The sequence below is a fragment of the Neofelis nebulosa genome, chromosome 2 (assembly GCF_028018385.1).
Source record: "Neofelis nebulosa isolate mNeoNeb1 chromosome 2, mNeoNeb1.pri, whole genome shotgun sequence".
Lineage (NCBI taxonomy): Eukaryota > Metazoa > Chordata > Mammalia > Carnivora > Felidae > Neofelis > Neofelis nebulosa.
In genome coordinates, this window is record NC_080783.1 from 189933297 (window position 1) to 189952200 (window position 18904).

Here is an 18904-nt window from a genome sequence, read left to right on the forward strand (position 1 = left end):
TTTGAGACCATCTTAGAAATGGGGCTCTCCATTCAAAGCCAGAATAGCAGGTCCAGGACTGGTGTCCTTAACATACCTCTCTCCCTACCAGAGAATGGGATTTGCAGGTAGCTGGTCCCTTGGGCTCTCCTGAGCACACCACAGGGGTCCCACCCCACAAGGAACATTCCGAGTACGATTCCCATGCTTAACTGGTTCCTAACCACTGGTTCTGTTGCTGGCCCCAGACTGTGACCACCATCCAACTCCCTTGCTGCGTGGTTCCATACATCTGCTGCCGGGCCCCATGCTGTCCTGATGGCTCATGGTGGCCGGCTCCGACCAGCATGTCACACAGGCATTATGGCCTCAGAACCCCCGGGGCCCAAGATGCTCTGAGAAACTCCGTGAAATACTGATATTTTTTAAAGCAAATGACTAAGAACATTATGCTAAGTGAAAGGAGCCCGACACAAAAGACCACAGATTGTATGATTCCATTTACATAAAATGTCCAGAAGAGGCAAATTCATAGAGACAGAAAGTAGATAAATTAATGATTGCCAGAGACTGGGAAAGGGGAGGAGAATGTGGAATGACTGCTAATGGGTACCAGGGTTCTTTCTGGAGTGATGGAAATGTTCTGGAATTAGATAGTGATAATGGTTGCACAATCTTATGGATATACTAAAAACCACTTCATTGTGCACTTAAGAGAGTGAAATGTATGGTATGTGAATTATACTAACACCGCCTAATATAGCAGGTTGCAGAAGTTATGTTTATGAGAATGACACTCAATATTTAGAAAATTCTATTCATTGGGGCGCCCGAGTGGCTCAGTCAGTTAAGCATCTTGATTTTTGGCTCAGGTCATGATCTCACAGTTCACGGGCCCGGGCCCCGCGTTAGGCTCTCCACTGGCAGCACGGCACCTACTTGGCATCCTGCCTCTTCCTCTCTCTCTGCCCTCCCCTGCTCGTGCTCTCTCTGTCTCTCTCTTTCAAAATAAATAAACATTTAAAAAAAAAAAAAAGGAAAATTCTATTCATTAACAGATTGGTATTTCTAGTTTCAGAGGTTAACCTGTTCCTTTTTTCCAGAAAAGAATTAAGGTAACTTCTGTAAACTACTCATTAACCAAGGTTTTCCACAATCGTGACTTCATTCATTCATTTATTCACTCATCAAGCCACAAACACCTGTGGGCGCCCACAGGGAGGGCACAGGGAACATAAAGGTAATTTAAACAATAGCCTCTGCTTCTAAAATCTGTAGGTAAAGATCTAACACGTGAGACTCTTAGCTCGGTGAGGCGACACAGTGTAAACTGGCTCGTCCCCAGCCCTGTGCGTGTAGTAAGCAATCGAGAATGTGCCACTGTCGCTGCCATGGGAGAGGGGAGCTGTGCATGTCCTGTGCAGGAGGGCAAGGGTGTGATCCTGTTTGGGAAAGAGGAATCACTTACTTGGGCCTAACGTATTGGGAAACCCGTTTGTAGAGGATTGTAGTGTGTGTTAGAGCATTTGGGAGTTCTGTGGAGGGAACGGGAAGTCCCTGCAGGTGAGTGAGCAGGGTTGGCACTTTGGGGACATGACTCAGCACCCAGCAGTCCTGGCTACCCTCTAGCACTCCCTCCCCAGGCCACCCCTGGGTCCCCCTTCCAGATGCCCTAGAGCCTCTAGGGGCGTGTCCTGCGGCATTTAACCCTGCCACACTGGTGCTGGCCTGCAGCGGGCAGAGGCTGCCCCATTTCTGCGGGATAAACAAGAAATGCTATCGGGTCTTCTGAGGTTCTGGGCAAAGGAAAAGGGCACCAGAGTCTCAAGGTCCCACCTCTGCCCACCTTCTCAGGATCCAAGATGAAGGGTGGAGGCTGGGGCTGGCATTGTCAGGCTCTGGAAGGAGGTACTTGGGAGGGTAGCTCTAGGCCCCGGTGTATTTATTTTTCGTGTCAATAAACCCCTCCTGGTTCTTGAGTTCAGGACTCCGTATTTGTCAGGGTGAATGAAGGTCAGGAGACAGAAAGGTGGGGAGTACTGTGGGCCCAGGTGGGAAGGAGTGGGAAGGAGGAGGTTGGGAAGCTGGAGAGGTGTGGGGCATGGACATCACAAGCAGGTGGGAGGGCGAGAGGAGGTCAGGTCCTGGAAAAGAAGCCTAGAACGGCAAGAAGTGGGAGTCCATACCCAACAGGCCTAGCTGGAGGGCTCAGTGTGGGCTAGCGTGAGGCTTTCTGGGGTGGGCAGGCCCCGGGGCAGCTGGCAGACCCAGCTAGGGAGCAGCAGATTCCAGAGCACCAGGGTAGGTAAGGTCCCCAGAACCCAGCCGAGTGCAATACCCTCTTTTTTCAAATATGGGAACAGGCAGCACAGATCAGGGATGACTGCCCCGGAAGCACAGTGAGGTGGGGGCGGAGCCAAGCGGCTAGATCCCCGGGCCTGGGTCCATCCCCTTGACCTCGAGCAAAATCCAAGCTTTTCCTTGTTTCCGGGGTTAAGTGCTGCCAGTGCCACAAGGGGAGGTGGTTAGGAGCACATGCTCTGGAGCCACCTGCCAACCTTGACTCCCAGCCCAACCCTTTATTGCATGTGCGCCCCTGGACAAGTCGTGTGACTTTCTGGGCCTGACTTGCCTCATCTGTAAAATGGACTTAAAGATATTACCTGCCTCACGGGGTTGCTTTGGGGGCTCAACAGGCTTCAAGTTCTTAGCAGAGCGTCTGGCACATAGCGCTCAGTAATGTCAGCCCCCCTTGTAATTATCCCAGTTGATTCTCAGTTTGTCTTCTTGTCATAAGATGTGTTCATCTTTTTTTTAAGTTAATTGATTTTGAGAGAGAGAAAGAGAGAGAGAGAGAGAGAGAGAGAGAGCAGGGAAGGGGCAGAGAGAGAGGGAGAGAGAATCCCAAGCAGGCTCCATGCTGTCAGCACAAAGCCCGACGCGGGGCTCGAACCCATGAGCCGTGAGATCTTGACATGAGCTGAAATCATGAGTCAGCGGCTCAAGGACTGAGCCACCCAGGCATCCCACTGTGATTCATCTTTCTTAAGGCCCCAGTCCCTTCGTCAATCTATAGCTTATCTTTTCTTCTGGCTGTTTTCCTCTTTCCTGAATTAAAGGCACTTGGTCCTGGGTTGTTCTGTAAGGAGGAACTGATGGTGTGCTGTACCCGTTCAGTTTACCGTCTGTTCCTTCACTCATTTATTTGTTCACAACGCACCGGGTGGCCAGAGACCTATGCTCGGAGCCTTGGGAAATGCAGAGCGGTGCTTCTGAAAGGGTCCCCCTCCTGCCCTGCATCCTCAGCCCCTGCCTCCCGCCAGGGTAGAATTTTCAAACCCACCTGGTTTCAGTTCGGATGGAGAAAAGGATGTAAGGAGGTGTGGGTTGCAAGGAGCCCCCCCTTTTTTGTAACTCAGCTTCAGAAAACTCTACTTGGCAACATCTTCTTGCTTGATGAAGACACAGCTAGAGAGATCAGGGGAGCAGGTAACAAGCTAGAGAACGCAGAGAACTGCTCCCCTCAAGGTCACAAACAGTGCATTCCCCGAGTGTTTTTGGAGCTTAGTTGTCATCAAAAAAGGAAGACCGAAGTGGGAATTCCTGACAAGACATCGTGGTCTTGTAGATATGGAATGACACCGAGTTCCTGGGTGGGGCCAAGGAGGCTGGACTGGTTGTAGGCTGACCCATGGGGCCTGCCCCGACATTGAACTGGTACAGGCCCTTTGCTGACCTGTATTTCGGAGTGGCTCTAGGAGCCTGGTTTTCGGGAACTGTTTCCCTTGTCCCTCTCTGGCCCATCTTACAGGACCCTTTTCAAGGAGTTTGACCTGATTCCCTCTACGCAATGAGACTCCCCTAGGCCACCTGCTTTAGTCCTCTCTTGTTCTAAGTAGCTCACCTTCCCTTGGGCCAATATTAGCCATTAAGTACTATTTATTTTTGTGTCTGCCACTGTGCGAGGTGCTAGGGATATAATGGCGAGTGAGAGAGCTCCTTGGCCTAAAAGAAGCCTGTCTCTTCGGAGGAGAAAAGCCTGTAAACAAACTCCAACACAGTGTGAGACATACAGCGGCATTTGAATGTTAGAGGGGCATGGAAGGCTTGCTGGAGGATTTGATGCCTGGGGTGCTGTGAGGTCAGGGCTCTCCGAAGGAGTAGAACCAGAAAGATGTAAATACATATATTTGGAGAGAGAGAGAGATTTCTTTTAAGAAATTGGCTCACACAATTATGGAGGTGTGGCAAGTCCAAAATCTGCAGGGTGGGCCAGCAGGCTGCAGGCCCAAGAGAGTCATAGTTCGAATCCAGAGGCCACCCGTCTGCTGGCAGAATTCCTTCCTGCTCAGGGGAGGTCAGTCTTTGTTCTATGCAGGCCTTCCACTTATTGGATGAGATTCACCCGCATTCTGGAGAGGGTCTGCTTTACGCAGAGCAGAGCAGATTAATGTTAATCTCATCTACAAAATACCTACGCAGAAACATCTAGAATAACATTTGACCAAACGTCTGGGTACCATGGCCCAGCCAGGCTGGCACATAATATTAACCATCACGGGTGGGTCTGAAGGACATTGAGGAGTTCGCTACAAGTCTGGGAGGGACAGGGCATTTGGGGTGATGGAACGGTGTGTGTTCTGAGAAGTCTGCAGCTCCCTGTGGTGAGAACACACAGGCTGGAAAGAGAAGGGGAGAGATGAGCCTAAAGTTGCAAGCAGGAGCCCCTGAAGATGCCTTCAGAGCCATGCCATGGAGCCTATACTATGTAGGGAGCCTAGGGGACCTTAGGAAGGGGAGCTGTTGTAGACTAAAGATAGCCTCTGGGCAGCCTCCGGGGGGACAAGGTGGAGCCCCTTTCTCTCAGCTCTTAGTGCAAACAGCTACGTGACTCTCAGCTCTTGTGGGTGGCAAGGTACAGAGGGTTCGTGATCAGTTACCTCCAAAGGCTCTCCCCAGAGGCTGAAAGAGGACAAAAGCAGTATGCTAGGTGCCCATACAGTGGCTTGCAGGCCCCTTGGGTAGTCCCGGTCACTGACTACTGGTGGGTGGACCACAGTCTGCCCAGGCAAGCTAGATAAGCTGTCCCAGCTCTTCGTAGAACTGGGTGGGTTTTGCTGCCTCGGTGGCGGGACCATCGAGGGCACACTGCATGGGGGTGGACATTGTGGGGTTCTAAGATGATGGCCCTCAGCTGGAAAGACCCATCTCTCCTCCTGATGTGTCACTAGCCTGGAAGGGGCATTGGCCTCTCTGCCAATGAACCACGACATGTGATTTCCTAACCACCAGCATGTAGGTGTCCAGCTCCACGTCTCTTCTAGAATTGCCAGAAGGTAAAGCCGTTTTTGGAAGGCTGACATCATAATATTGGGAAACAAGATAGAATGCGGGCCAAAATATCAATAGGTCTCAGGAAGATCGGAAACCCGCGAGATGGCATAGACAGAGAAATCAGACCAGGAGACCCCAAAGACCTGAGTGATTGCTCAACCCCTCTCGCCTTCTATGTGGGGAAGAAGGTGGCCAGTGGCAGGCCATCCCAATCTTAGACATACTATCTAAAAAAAGCGATGGGGCCAGGGTCTGAGAGAAGCCCAGCTGAGGGAATACAGACTCCCTGCCAACCCAGTGTGGGAGCAGGGAGCGCGTGGGTGGCATGGGCAGTCTTGCCTCCAGTGAAATCTACCACCCCACCCACTTCAGGAGTCCCCTAGCTGCCTTCCTCCCCATAGTCCTTACAGGGAGACTTGCCATCATAATCCTCCACCCTCTTGCTTAGAACCCCTCCCCCCCCCCTCAGTAGGATGGGCTCATGATCTCACTATCATATTCAAGGACAAACCTGTCAGAAAAATAGACCAGAAACCTCACAGGAAGCCCTCTCCGGTTCATTGTTGCATCAATATCCTTTTCCTCGTCTTTGTAGTGATAAATATTTGCTCAGGGCACATGGCCACCCAGCTACGGACTGCATTTCCAAGGCCTTCTGGCAGTGAGGGGGGGCCATGTGGCTACTGAGACCTGAAATAATGTGTCCAGTTCCCAGCCTTGCGATCCCTTTTCCCTTTCCTGCTGACCAGAATGTAAACACGATGGTGGAAGTTGGAAGCCAAATGCTGTGGATGACAGAGGAGCAAGTGCAAAGAGACTCACACTGTGAAGCCACCACATCAGCCCATGGCCACTTACACTCAGGCGTACACAAGACAGAAATCAACCCGTCTTATCTAAGCCACTCTTACAGACGGGTCCTCGTTGCAGGAGCCAGAACTTGTATCCTGGCACGTATACCAAATTCACAATGTAGTCCTGCATTCACAGATACGTATGGACAACCAGGATGACCAAACATGAGGGGGAAAAAATATAGCAGAAGGAGATGGCCTAAAATGGAAAAAAGAAAAAAGAAGAGCTCATTCCAGATGAAGCAGATTGTTCAAAAATAAGAGGCCCCTAAAATAAATAATCATTAGTATCCCTGGCCATAATTGAGATTATTTCATGCAACAGTAAGGAACCAGTTGCTCTGAAGTGGAATAATCAGAGAAATAGGAAATAATAGGGAAAAATAGGAAATACTCAGAGGAAAGGAAACAATTATTGAAAATTAAAACTACAACTCCTGAAAAAAATTCGGTGGGTGGAATGAATGACACAATTGATACGGATGAAGGCCAAGTTGATCATCTAGAAGTTAAAACTAATATCCCAGAAGGTAGAGCAAAACATCCAGGAGAAAAAAAATTTATATCCATAGAGACCAGATTTGGAGGTTCCATATCCATCAAATAGGAGCTCTAGAAGCAGAAACTACATACAATGGCAGAGGGGGGGGGGGGGATAGAAATAGTCAGCAATATAACAAAAGAAATTTCCCAAGTGGAAGAAACACCTAGAGATTGAATTCAAGATAGGAATTAATGAAAAGGAACATTTAGACCTATCTTGTTGAAATGTCGGAATATCAACAATGAAAAACAAAAAGCTTCCAGAGAGAATAAAATCTTACATCGGCATTTCTCTTCAGTAAAACAAGATGCCCAAGGAGAGTGGAGCAGTGCCTTTAAAACTGTAGAGGACATTGATTTTGAACTACAAATTCTATCCTCTCGAACTTTGACATCAAAATATTTTTTTTATGTGTAAGAGTTCAGAAAGCTCATTACTCAGTCATCTGTATTTTTCTGGGGAAAAACATGAAAATGAAAACCTCCTGGAGTTATTTCTCTCAATCAAAAAAGGAATCCAAAAAGGTGATGACGTGCAATTCAAGAAGAAGTGAAGGAAGCCATAAATACTTTAGAGGAAGATGGGTTGGTTCTTGACTTATGGTAGACTTTTCTTGTCACGAAGTTTCAGTCATGTGGAATTACATTTCTTTTTCTTGAGTCCATTGATACTAAGTGGTTCCCCAGGGAGTGGTATCTTCACAATCATATTGTTGATTAGCTTCAATTTTTAAAATTCACCCAAGTCTATAGACTAGGCTTAATTATAGAAGAAGCGTGCTATGAAAGTTGGCAATGGAAGAGTAATAATATATAACTAACAAAAATTTGGAAGTAGGCAGAGGAAAGGAGGTGGAAAGAAGAGAGTGCGTACACGTTTCTTCATTGTTCACAACAGATAGTGGAGAGATATTATCTAAAGCTGACAGACAAGGAAACAGCCCTTTAAGGAGATTATTGGAAGATGTTAAAGGCAACTGCGAAGAAAACAACCAAGATGTGACTGTCAAACATGGTGGGATGGTTGGAAGGAAGTTGGGGAGAAGTAACAAAAAGTGACAAAAAGTTACTCAGCTTTCATAGCAGGGAGTCAGTACCATATCTGAGTGAGGATGGTTTCAAACTCTGGGGCCTGGAAGATACTAGACTTTGGGGAGATTAATAATTTTAGAAGAAATGGGACTCCACAGCCGCACAAGTACTGCGTCGCATCAGTACCTGCTGCCACACAGCACACCTATTTTGTGACTCCAGGCATCAGATGTGTCACGACTGTGGGAAGGCTCATTCATTCGTTCAACAGATGTTTATGGAGAGCTCACTGAAACAAACAAATCAAGAAGCCTTATTTGATTCGTGTCCTCAGTGGCTTCCCCCACCCCTGTGCTCTGAAGACCTGACCTTCTAGCAGTGCTGAACTGCCTGCCTCCTCACATGCTCGAGGTTCACCTCAGCACCGTCCTGCCTTTGCCACACTAACCCACACTTGGACCTTTCTGCGTGGCGAAATCCCTTCGTCCTTCAGAGCCCAGTGTACCTTCCCTAAAGCCTACCCTCAGGAACTCTCTCTCCACCCCCAACCTGTACTCAGTCTGTTACCATCATGGCATCTACCCCACCTTATTACCTGGTTTTATTTGTGTCTCTCTCCTTATAGGCTTTGTATCTTTAGGTGCAAAGTCCATGTCTTTTTTTTTTTTAATTGAGTCATAATATACATACAATTACGTACACACATCTGAAGTATACAATGCCAAGAGTTCTTACATATATACACTTATGAAATATATACATAACCAGATCGATATATGGAACATTTCTATCACCCCAGAAATCTCCTGCATTTCCCTTCCTAGTCAGTATCCACCTGCCCCACCAGAGCTAAACTAACCACTATTCTGATTTCTAATACCATAAAATTAGTCTTGCCTATTCTTACACTTCAATTAAGTGGAATTATACAGTATATAGTCTATTGTGTCTGAATTCCTTATTATTATATCTGTGAGGTCCATCTATACTTTTTCTGTGGCAGAACTTTGTTCTTTTTTATTGCTATGTAATAATTCTTGTATGAATATGCTGCAATCTGTTCATCCATTCTATTTGTTGTTGGCATTTAGGTTTCTTTTAGTTTTGGGCTATTATGGATAAAGCTACTATGAACATTCTCGTTTGTGTTTTATGATGGATAGATATATGCGCTTATGCGGGATATCTTCTTCGGAGTAGAATTTTGGGGTCATGGGGCGGGGGTGTGTTTGGCATGGAAGATTTTGCCTATCAGTTGTCCAGGCGGTTGTGTCTACTTACCTTCCCACCAACGGTGGACAAGAAGAGTTCAGTTGCCCCACATCCTTGCCAACATTTGGTACCCTTTTGTCTGTTTCGTGTTAGTCATTCTGGTGCGCGGGGGGTAGATTTAATTTATATCTCCCTAATGAGTAATGGTGCTGATACCTTTGCATATGCTTATTGACCACTTAGATAACCTGTTTTTTTAAATGCCTGTTCAAACCTTTTGCCATTTTTTAAAGTTGTGGTAAAATACATATAACATAAAATTTACCTTCTTAACTGTTTTTGAAGTTCAGTAGTGTTAAGGATTTTCACATTGTTGTGCAATGTGAATGAATCTCCAGAATTCTTTTCATCTTGCAAAACTGAAGCTCTATACTCATTAAGCAACAATTTTTCAACCCGTCCCCAGCCCCTGTCAGCCACCATTCTTTCTGTCTTTAAGAATCTGACTATTCGTGGGGCGCCTGGATGGCGCAGTCGGTTAAGCGTCCGACTTCAGCCAGGTCACGATCTCACGGTCCGTGAGTTCGAGCCCCGCGTCAGGCTCTGGGGCTCTGATGGCTCGGAGCCTGGAGCCTGTTTCCGATTCTGTGTCTCCCTCTCTCTCTGCCCCTCCCCCGTTCATGCTCTGTCTCTCTCTGTCCCCAAAAAATAAATAAAAAACGTTGAAAAAAAAAAAAAAAAATTAAAAAAAAAAAAAAAGAATCTGACTATTCGAGTATCTCATATAAGTGGAATCATACGGTATTTGTTGTTTTTGTTTGTTTTTGTGACTGACTTCTTTCTCTTTTTGTGTGACTGGCTTATTTCACTTAGTATAATATCCTCAAAGTTCATCTACGTGGTAGAATGTGTGAGAATTCCCTTCCATTTTAAGGTGGACAGGATAATATTCCATTGATGTATATACCACATTTTGTTTATCCATTCATCCCCAGTGAACACTTGGGTGACTTCCAACTTTTGGCTGTTGTGAATAATGCTACTATGAACATGAGTGGACAGATACTTCTTTGAGACTCTGATTTCAGTGTTTTGGAGTTTATACCCAGAAGTGGAATAGCCAGATCATATGGCAATCCTATTTTTAATTTTTTTAAGCAAGTGCCGTACGGTTTTATAAAAGCTATCCCATTATACGTTCCCATCAACAGTACACAATGGTTCCAATTTCTCCACATCTTCACCAACACTTGCTATTTTCTGTTTTTTGTTTTTGTAGGGTAGTTATCCCAATGTGTGTGATGTGATATCTCATGGTTTTGATTTGCATTTCCCTAATGATTAGTGATATTGAACATCTTTTCCTGTTTGTTGACCATTTGTGTATCTCCTTTGGAGAAATGTCTATTCACGTCCTTTGTTCATTTTTTAATCTGGTTTTTTGGTTTTTGTTCTTGAGATGTAGGATTTCTTTATGTATTCTCGATACTAACCCCTTCTCACATATGATTTGCCAATATTTTCTCCCATTCTATAGGTTGCCTTTTCACTCTGTTGATTATGTCCTGTCCTGCGCAAAAGTTTTAAATTTTGATTAAATCCAGCTTATTTTTACTTTGATTGCCTGTTCTCTTAGTGTCATATCCAAGAAATCATTGCTAAATCCAATATCATGAAGTATTCCCCCTATGTTTCCTCCTAAGAGTTTTATAGTTTTAGCTTTTATGTTTAGGTCTTTGATACATTTTGAGTTAATTTTGGCCATTTTTAATTGGGTTGTCTGCCTTTTTAAACTCATTTTTAGGACTTCCTATATTCTAGATGAGTCCTTTGTTGAATAAGTATCACAAATATCTTCTCCCAGTCTGTGGTTTGTATTTTTACTCTATTACGTTCTGATGAACAGAAGTTGGGTGTTTGGCTCTGAGGATTTTGCCAATGTTCAGAAAGTTTTCTGCAGAAGTTTTTCATTTTAATGAGGCCCAATTTACCAATCCTTTCCTTTATGATGATGTGATTATGCATTTTGTAAACTGTGTAAGAAATCTTTGCTGGCCCCAAGTTCGTGATAATATATTCTTGTGTATTCTTTTTTTTTTTTTTTAAATTTTTTGTTTTTAAAGTGTATTTATTTTTGAGACAGAGTGAGACAGAGCATGAATGGGGGAGGGGCAGAGAGAGAGGGAGACACAGTATCGGAAGCAGGCTCCAGGCTCTGAGCCATCAGCCCAGAACCCGATGCAGGGCTCGAACTCACGGACCGCGAGATCATCACCTGAGCTGAAGTCGGACGCTTAACCGACTGAGCCGCGCCCCTCTTGTGTATTCTTCTATTAGCTTTATCACTTAATCTTTTGTATCAAGGCTGATCATCTTTTCATGTTAACTTATGTGTATGGTAGGGGTAGGGCCCAAGGTTCATTTTTTTTTTCCTGCATAGATATTCAGTTGTTTCAGCACCATGTATTGAAAAGACTATTATTTCCCCCACCAAATATAATAGCACCTTAGTTACAAATCAGGTAATTATATATGAGGGGGTCTGTTTCATTACCTTGTTGTTTCCATTGATGATTTTTTTTTTTTTTTTGGTCTCTTCTTGTGTTGGTACCATACTGTGTTGATTACTGTAACTTTAGAGTAAAGTCTATAATTTATGTCTATTTTCATATTGCTGGTCTGGCATTGAGAAGGCCCATGTAATGCTTGCAGACTGAGTGAATAAATGAACAAACGAGTTGTAAGATGATCATTGTAACTCCCATATCACTGCTAGTACAGTTACATTCATCCTGCCATGTGGGCAAGAATGATGTGGACCACAGGTAGTCCCTACTTTTGTCATTGTCCAATTTTAGAATGCACCATATATGCTGCCCAGTCTCCCTGGTCATTTTTCTTTATATAGTTTATTCTATAATGTGTGTGTGTGTGTGTGTGTGTGTGTGTGTGTGTGTGTGTTATAGTGTAGTCTATCAATTGCCCTTCATAGTAGACCAAAGAACCTTAACAACCCAGGAGGCTTGTAGACAAGAGTGCCTTTTATACCATGGTCATTTGTGTAGAAACAAAAAAACCATCCAAGGGACAGCTAGAGACCTGCTGTAAACTAATGAGAGAGCAGGCCACGGCCAAATGTGGAGTGCAGGTGTTTCCTAGGCAGTGTTGATGACAGACTGGCAGAATGCAATGGCCAGAAGACAAGTCTGCCCGACCCGGCCCAGCTCTCGCTTCAGGCTCGTTCTTCCCTAAGCCCTTTGACCCACAAGTACTGCCTGGACCACTTAGATAAGCAGGTCGAGTTAAGTTCAGAGGCTCACCAGCTCTCACCGGCATCCAGAAACCTCTTTTAATCTTTACCAAATAAGGTGGATATACATAAATGCTGAGTTAGGTAAGTGGACAGATAACGAGATTTATAACAATACAGAACTTAGAAGATTAATGAACTACAAGCATCTGGGGGTTCACCAGACCCTTATGGAGGCCAGACTACAGCCCCTGACTGTGGTTCATTTTCAACGTCAATGGGTGCAAGACTTAAACATTGTAGATACTTTTCTAGATAAAAGGGGGAGACAAAGCTCTTAACAAGGCCAGCCCACATGATGGCAAGGAAGGCTGCTAAGAATAGCGTTTACTTACCCATGTGTTAGTAGTATGACTGGAATCCAAGTTCTGTCTTCCAGGACTCTGCTGCCTTAAAGGGTGTCCACTGCAGAGATCACCCAATGGCCCAGGTTCAGGTTCTGGCTGTGCCATTACCAGCTTCGTGATTCTGTGCCCGTGTCCTCATCTGTAACATGAAAATGGCAATGGTCCCTGCCTAATAGAGCTATTGTGTGGAACAGGCGAAAAGCCCCAACACATGTTACGAGTTCAGCTGTCAGCCTAGACACAGGACACTGGTTAGGACTCATGCCTGAGTTGTCACAACCACACATACTCAGGACTAAGTCTGGCCTTCCCCGGGTCTAATGGAGCAGAGTCCTGTCTGCATTATTTCTTGGTCTTAACTGTAAAACATGTTCCTGCTTTCCTCAGGGATGTTGCTGGAGACCTTGTCCGCCCTTTGATGTCAGTTCCACCTTGGTCCCTGGGTGCTCTAACAGGAATACAAGCAGCAGCCTGGTGTAACTCACCCGGGAATGCCTAGGTTTCTCTTTCTTATGAATAGACTTTGCTCTTTGACCAGTGAGCAGAAATTCAAGCCCTGTCTGGGTCTCGGGGTTAGGAAGGAGGAGAGAGAAAAGTAGGCTTGCAGAAACCACAGCCATCCAAGGGAAATGATTTGGGAGCCTCCCAGACAGTGAATAATGTACTACTCACTGGAGGGAAAGCATTTATCAAGAAACGCAGCCCTGAAGTGAACAGACTCATGCAGAGTGGTTTACACATGGGGAAGAGAATTTGGTGCAAATGGAGGTGGCTGTAGTTAACCAGGAAGACTTCCTGGAGGGGCTCTGGGAAGGAAGATGAAATCCATCTGGGCCCTTGTGACCAAGGTCAGCACTCTTGGGGTGGGGGTGGGGGGGTTGCTGGGTGGCAGTCTGCTCTCGGGGTTCAAAGCCTGCCTCTGCCCTTTCTTGTGTTATCTGAAGCAATGAGTGTCACTTTGTGGAGCCTTGCTTGGTCCTCTCATCTGCAAAAACGGGGACCTGAGTGAGGATCAATATGTTAATCTTTAGTATAGCCTGGGGACATGGTAGATGCTCATTTAAGTATTTTGAAAATATTTTCAATATTTTACTCAGTGCTGGGGCCAGTGCCAGGCACCAGAAATAGGAAGATGAATAATGCCTAGTCTCTGTCCAGTCCAGGAGAGACAGGTTTGCTGGGAAGATACTGATGAACTGGTTAAGCCACATGCCTGACATCCTGGGCTTCTTAAGGAAGCCCCCCTAGCTGACATGTTAGGTTAGTGGAAAACTTCATCCCAACATAGGCAGTCCGTCAGACCCTGGTAGTACCTATTTTCCATGAGTGAATCCAGGCCAGAGCGTGCATGTGTGTGTGGTTGCTCTGAAAACCTGATCCAGCCAAGAAGTTGCCTCTGGCCACCCAATGGGATGGACTGTGCCCTCCACCTGCTTTCCAAGGGCCGAGGGCCAGTACTAACCCCAGCTCACTTACAAGATGTGTGGCACAACTGAGCCTTCACAGTTTAGGCCTTTTTGTTGTTGTTATTCTAGGACGTAGGAGGGAATGTGTGGAAGCTCCTGCCTGTGCCCTGAACTCACCCCAGCACAGTGTGGGGTCCTTGCCCAGACACTCTGGATTCAGGGGCCCCAAAGCCCTGGCTGGGGCAGAGGCCACAAACTCAACATTCCCTGTGGCAACGTTCCAGCCTCCCGTGCTCTGCATACATTGTACCTCCCTCCTAGACTAGAATCTCTTCCTTCCAAATCTAGCCATCAATATTTTCCCCATCTTTCAAGGCCCAGCTCAAACACAACTTCTTCTGGGAAGTATTCCCTAACTCCTCTGTGGGATTAGCATTCAGATTCCTTTCCCTGTTCCCTGGGCAACAGCAGTGTGTAAACGCAGAGAGGTCAAGAGCATGCCAGTTAGAGGTGATGCACAGTGAAAAGTGCAGGGTGGAGAGAGAAGGCTTGGGAAGGTGGGGTGGGGCCTGTTGGAGCTGACATGCCCGTGGCTGAAATTTCCCTACAGTGGGGAGCTATTGAGAGTTCTTGACAGAGGGAAAGGCTGGGTGAGGTTGGCAACCGAAGAGATTTCTCTTCCCACAGTGAATGGTGGGGTGTTGTGGGGAAGGTTGGGAGCCTAGAGGCAAGGTGATTAGTTATAAGAGGCACTTAGAGGAGTTTTTCTGTAGAAAAGAACAGTGTAGGGGCGCCTGGGTGGCTCAGTCGGTTAAGCGTCCGACTTCAGCTCAGGTCACGATCTCGCGGTCCGTGAGTTCGAGCCCCGCGTCGGGCTCTGGGCTGATGGCTCAGTGTCTGGAGCCTGCTTCAGATTCTGTGTCTCCCTCTCTCTCTGCCCCTCCCCCATTCATGCTCTGTCTCTCTCTCTGTCTCAAAAATAAATAAACGTTAAAAAAAATATTAAAAAAAAAAAAGAAAAGAAAAGAACAGTGTATGTCAGATTTACATGGAGAGATTTGTAAAAATGTGGATTCTGGGGCCCTTTTCCCAGAGCTTCTGTTTTGGTGGATCTGGAATGGGGTTAGAACCTGTGCTTTTAGAAAATGTCCCAGGGCATTTCAGAGGGGTGAGGTGGATTCTTTAATATTGATGTCTTAACATCAATAATGATGTTAGGATAACTGGATACCTGTATTGGAAAAAAATTAAGCTTGACCCTCCTTCATTCCTTATACAAAAATAAATGCCAAATGGAACCAAGATCCAATGGAAAGGAAGTAAGCAGAAGAGGGAAGGATGGAGGGAGTGAGGAATGGAGGAACAGAAGAGTGGAGGGGCAGAGGGAGGAAAGAAAAAAATTAAACCATAGAGGAACCAGAAGAAATCAGGTGACATTTTAGAAAATAATCTTGGACGTGAAATCTAAAAGTCCAAAAGGGAAAGATTGACTCTGCATTTGACCATGTAGAAACCAAACTTTTCTGTTGAGAAAAGTTAAAGACTACCGCTAAATAGAAATATTTGCAGTTAGTTATAAAAAGGATGAAAATGCCCAGTATCTAAAGAGTTTACATAAACCAATGAGAAAAATATAATTTTTAGAAACATACACAAAGGATATGAAAGATAATCCCCTGAATGAAATAATGGGTTAATAAGTTTATGCAGAACCCTAAGCTTCACTAGACATCAAGAAACACAGATGTAAGAAAAATAAGATATCATTGTGGTCGGCAGAATAATGACCCCCAAAGATGTCACACATCTTAATCCCTGAACCTGTAAGTATGTTACCTTTTGTGGCCAAATGAGTTTTGCATGTGTGATTAAATTAAGAGTCTGCAGGTAGGACATGAGCCTGGATTATCCAGGTGGGCCCAATGTCATTACAAGAGTCCTTACAAGGGAAAAAGAGAGGCAGGGTAGTCAGTATTCATGATTCAGTGTGAGAACGATATGGCCACCATTGCTGGATGGGTTTGAGGACAGAAGGGACCCTGTGCCAAGGGATGCAGGCAGGCTCTAGAAGTGCCTGGTAATAAAAGCGATTCTTCCCTGGAGCCCCTGGCGAGAAGAAGGTTGGGAACGTAGCCCTACCTTGATTTTAGCCTAGTGAAAACCCATGTCAGACTTCTGACCTCTAGAACCATAAGATGGTAAGTTGAGTTGTTTTAAGGCACTGTTTGTGATAGTTTGTGACAGCAGCAGGGGGAAGCTAACACAACTATTTTGCCTCTCATGTTAGGAAATGTTAAAGAGTTTGGTTATATTCTAGGTAGGAAGGAGTTTGGAGAAACAGTCCTCACACGCAACTGGCGGGTGTGTAAATTTGTGCCTTGGGGAGAGCTATTTGTCAGGACCCAGCAAAAGCTTCAGGGTAAATTCCTCTTGGCCAGGTATTTCCCCTTCTAGGAATTTAGCATGTGGTTACACTTACACAAGTCTGCAGAGGATATTCTAATGCTTTGTGGGTCTCCAGCCCCAGCACCCTGCTCTCTTCCCTGTTGAGCTGACAGCTAGACTTATGGAAGCTTCCAGAAGTGGAGGCTGAGTTGTCTGATATGCTAACTTGCTGGCTCTTGAAGCTCAGTTTCTCCTTATGGTTTGAAGCTGGTTTCTAAGCCAGAGCTCTCTGAGGGCTGTGGCCTAAGTGGGAGACAACACGGACCCCATGGCCATTCTGCCACCATCATCAGGTGATGCCTTTCCTCCCTCTGGCCACAGTTAGCCAGGCTCCTGGACCCTGTCAGCAAAACCCTCTGCCTCTGACCTTATGTCATGACTTTGACAGGTACCAATTCTCTGGAGAAGCAGCTTTTTTTCTCTGTTACTTCAAGTTTATATTAAAATTTTACACGTACCCTCGGCATAGAAGGGATAAAAGAACCATTTTCTTGGTGTCACTTGGTCACAGTGATTAGAGATTGTCCTTCTAGAGGTGCCTGGGTGGCTCAGCCAGCTGAGCATCTGCCTTTGGCTCAGATCATGATCTCGTAGTTTATGAGTTTGAGCCCGCGTCGGGCTCACTGCTGTCAGCCTGTCAGCGCAGAGCCTACTTCAGATTCTCTGTCCTCCTCTCTCTCTGCCCCTCCCCAACTTGTGCTCTCTCTCTTTCTCTCTGTCTCTCAAAAAATAAATGAAACACTAAAAAAATAAAAGACATGGACCTTCTAAAGGAGTTAAAATGTTAAGAAAGTGTTCGTGCCAGTCTGAATTGCAGTCCATTCCAAGACTGAAGCCTTCTTAGTTCTCGAAGGTTTGCCCCATGTCTATACCCACGGTTCCAGCTGCCCCCTCCCACTGCCCCTTGTATTAAGCAACTCAGACCTGTCATGAGGTACAATCAAGGCAGCACAGAGCACTGGCCCAGGAGCCTGAGGGCAAGTGTGGCTCTGCACTGGTCATCGTCCCCCGTGGCTCAGGTACCCTGCTGAAGAGGGAAAGGATGGGCCTTCCGGCTCACAGGCCTTACTGACTCCATGGTGTGGACATGCCCTGGTTGCTCCTCCCTCAGAGAGTGCAGGCAGAAGGGCCCTCTCTATAAAAGCACCAGGCCCAGCTCACAGGTAGAGGCTGGCTGCTGACCCTGGGCATGTAGTGCCGGCCCAGTGAGTCACCTGATGACACAACAGTCACCTAACTGTCTTCCTCATCCACCCACCCCTCCTACCTGGCCTGCGAGCTGCTCCAAACCTCACCCGTTGGGACGCTTCCCCACCTACCCCTGGAGAGAAGGGAGGACCATAGGGCTCAACAATGTTAGTGTCCTCCTTGGCCAACTGACCCCCGCTCAGACTCAGTCATGCCACAGGTTTCCGTCCATCCACCGGAAGAAGCAAAGCTTACCAGTAGCTAGTATTTGGGGGATGCTTTGACATCCTTGCATGAACGGGTCAATAGAAACAGTAAGTATAGTAGACCCTTTATGATCCACACACAGCACCCAGGGGTCCCCACCAGGTGCAACCAGGCCCAGGAGTTCCAGCCAGGAGAATAGTTCTCTGTCCGCACTGCAAATGACCTCTCTGCCTCGTCCTAACTTAGGTTAGATAAGCGAGGCCCTGGGTAATGCCATCATGGTGTTCTTCTCAGCCTTAGCTGGGCTCCCCATTTCTCCTTTCCAGCAGCCACAGCAAGGTCAGAATGAAAGCTGGAATACCTCCTTTGCTGTTAAGCCTCTAGACACCTGCAGATACTCTCCAGGGATATGGCCGTGCCCCTTGGGGCCACGCCAGCGCTTTCATGGAACATGGAGCCATAGACTGCTGTGTCCATTGAGCCGCAGAAGGCATAGAGGGCATTTATTCATTGAGGGACGAGCCCTGACCAGGGGTTGGGAGGCACAGGGTGTTCTGGCCCCGCTTGCCATCCCTGTGCAAGATTAAGGGAAAATCACATTATCCTTCTAGCCTCAACCTCCTCATGTGTCAAGTGAGGGGATTTGACTAGACACCCAATCTCTAAGAATCCATTAGGAGGCCATAGTGGGATTTCAGCCCCCAGAGCAAAGCTGAAAACTTTGTAGCAGGCACCCTGAGACAGCGCTTGTGCCTGGTTTGAGTCACAAAGGTGACTATTGATTATAAGGGAACCATTTGTTCCAGCTTGCCTGGGACAGCCCTGGTTGGTTCCCATTGCCGCTCTGTAGTTGGTAATAGTGCCTCTCTCACTCTCAAAAATGCCCCAGTTTGGGTGATATCTTACCTGGCCACCCTACTGATGGTGGTATGAGAAACGAGACTCATCTGCCTTCCCCACACTCAGCCTGCCCTGTGAGGATGCCTCCTCTGCCTGAGTTGCAGGAGGCCTTTGACTTGCTCAAAGAACAGCCCTGGCTGCGTTGTG

General features: G+C 46.4%; 1 protein-coding gene across 3 annotated transcripts in view; it reads left to right on the plus strand.

Annotated features, from left to right (window-relative positions):
- HIVEP3 (HIVEP zinc finger 3) overlaps nucleotides 1–18904 on the plus strand; it is a 473741-nt gene that overhangs the window by 390938 nt on the left and 63899 nt on the right. The gene's annotated exons all lie outside the window — the stretch shown is intronic.